The following is a 2481-nucleotide window of genomic DNA, read 5'->3' on the forward strand; positions in this document are numbered from 1 at the left end:
AACAAATATTTTTTCCCTCTAAAAAGAGTGAAATAATATACTACATGCAACCCACTTCTGAGTATGTACACGCTGCTACCTAGGTTTGTAGGAGCTAGGAGTAATAGCAATAATCTTTGGACACAGGTATATGTTGATATTGTGAACTTTTAGATTTAGAAAACTATTTAAACAGTACAAAACATCATAACAATACCTATGGGCCCAATAAACCAAGAAAAAAAACATAAAATGTCAATTAAAAGTTGTTCCAGTAGAACTGATTCATTGTGGATCCACTCAAGTTCAAGTCAATAAGTCAAGAGAGTAGTCAAAGTCAAGGAAAAGTATCCAAGTAGGCTCTCATTGGTGTCGGTCAGTGGGACTGACATAATCCTACCACAGAATCCGCTGAATGGTGTGGTGGTCACTCAGAGTTCGACTGGGAGGTTTGCCATCAACTGGATCGCTGGTCAACCTCGGTTGGACGCAAGGGCTGGAGCCTCACATTTTCCAAGCATCCACTAAGACCTGACCTGTATTTACAAAACAGGTCTATAGTCAAGGTTCTAATGCAATATCATCCACAGACATTTATTCAAAGTGTTGTACGACATTAAAATTTATATTTTCTGTTAGGAAAACAAAACACTATAGTTTACAAGTCGATAACCACAGTTATTTCCAAAATGAATGTTTCATAGTGTGAGAATATACCATTTTAACTAATTGAAATTACAGTAAAGTGCAATTGTATGATCACATTTTACCAATGAATTCACTAATCTATAAAGGACACATTACCCTTTTAAGGTAAAGTGTAATCTTCCATGTATACTGTCTCTCTTTGTAACCCTTTTGAGCATTGGATTTGAGATTTTTATTTAAATAAATGAATTACATTGTTTTTAATTAACAAATTTAACATAAATTACAGCTTTGTTGCCATCGTAGTTGACTTAAAATGACATTTTACCTTTCTGTTGAGCATGGTTTTAACCTTCAGTCACATATAGTGAAGTTGGCCAGGCATTTCACAGTGTAAAGGTTTCACAGTGTGCTTATTGTAGTGATACAGGATGGATTAATATGAATTTTCAAGTCAAACCATCAAATAAATGCTTTTTAGTATTGTATTCCTCAAAAACAACATAAAACGTGCAATGCACTGTAGCATTGCAGCTAGCATGGTCATCTCGTGGCATTTCCACAGACTCACTCATTAGGAAACAAGCAGAAGCTAGCTTACCAAGAAGGCGGTTTTCATCTGGAGAAGGCGGGACAGTTTAAAGTGCGTCTTCGACGGTTCTCCAACCTCTAAAATGGAATTTCAATCATTTTATATAATCGACTAAGTAATTTCTTGGGTTCTTGTGCAAGACGAGCAGGTTTTCATACCTTTTTTCCTCGTTTTCAACTGTCACGGCAGCAGCATTAGCGATGTTGTAGCACACTACTTCCTGTCTCATTCAAAATAAAGTTCCGGTTTTCTAAATAAAGCCCGAAAAACGTAAGGTGGGAATAACTAATGATCAGAAATGAATAAAAATGGTTATTTAACCCTTATTTAGGCGGGTTACATACGTGTTCCAAGTATATATTTTTGCTCAGTGTATTTTCCTTCAGAGTTGCAAAAATGCAGGAAGTATTGAACACATTGTGGAGGTGTGGAGGTCATGCAGCTCATCTTTTTGGCCACTCCTGGAAGTTGTATGACATCTTTCTGGATCGTATTCTCTTTAATTCTGCAATATCAACAGTCTATGTTGTTAACATGCCATGTTGCTCGTCTGTACATAGAACATCTATTGCATGTTTGTCCATCATGAAAGAGGGATCCCTGGGAGGTTTTCCTCTTCTGAATCCACAGTCTTAAGGGACAAATGTTTTTTTATTGCTGTGTATATTTATTTTGAAAAATGCATATTGATGGACATAAGTCAAAAATGAAAGACATAAACATGCAGTATAATAGCAAAATTGATAATTTACATTTAAGTAGGCATTACAAAGTATACTAAATAGATACAAATATACAAGTAAACAAAGACAACATACAAGATGTAGCATCCCAAGCAAAAAGTGCTCACACATCTAATTTGCCTTGAGTCACTTATTTGTTTAATAAAACTTGTGTCGTACACAGATTGTTAAGCCCCTTGAGGCACATTTGTGATTTAAGTAAATTGGACTTAATTAGTGTTTTGTTTGCAGCTTGTTCTTTTTCCCACAAGTGGCCAAAATACATGAGTAAATAATGCAAATATCAAGTGTTTTTAATTTTTCTGCAGCAGAGGGTCTCATTCTCCATGTAAAACAAAGCAGCACTTCAGCGCCGATCCATCCCTCAGCGGAGCATCGAGCAGGTAATCAGGAGGTAAAGATACCATCCCCTCAAGGACACCATTGTCTACTGGATGACCTTGAGCATAAAACCAATTACTCAGACAATTAATCATCATGTGCGCACCACAAAGAGCAATTTTCATATTGAGGGCAAAG

The 2481-nt window shown here is 36.3% G+C and overlaps 1 long non-coding RNA gene across 1 annotated transcript; it reads right to left on the reverse strand.

Moving 5' to 3' along the window:
* Nucleotides 1–312: 312 nt before the first annotated feature.
* On the reverse strand, nt 313–1433 carry LOC127534923 (uncharacterized). Its single transcript, XR_007943564.1, has 3 exons — nt 1378–1433; nt 1229–1296; nt 313–515 (listed from the first exon to the last, which is right to left on the reverse strand). It is a non-coding gene; the product is annotated as an uncharacterized LOC127534923 (long non-coding RNA).
* Between the last annotated feature and the right edge of the window lie 1048 nt (nt 1434–2481).

This window comes from Acanthochromis polyacanthus, chromosome 7, assembly GCF_021347895.1.
Source record: "Acanthochromis polyacanthus isolate Apoly-LR-REF ecotype Palm Island chromosome 7, KAUST_Apoly_ChrSc, whole genome shotgun sequence".
Taxonomy (NCBI): Eukaryota; Metazoa; Chordata; class Actinopteri; family Pomacentridae; genus Acanthochromis; species Acanthochromis polyacanthus.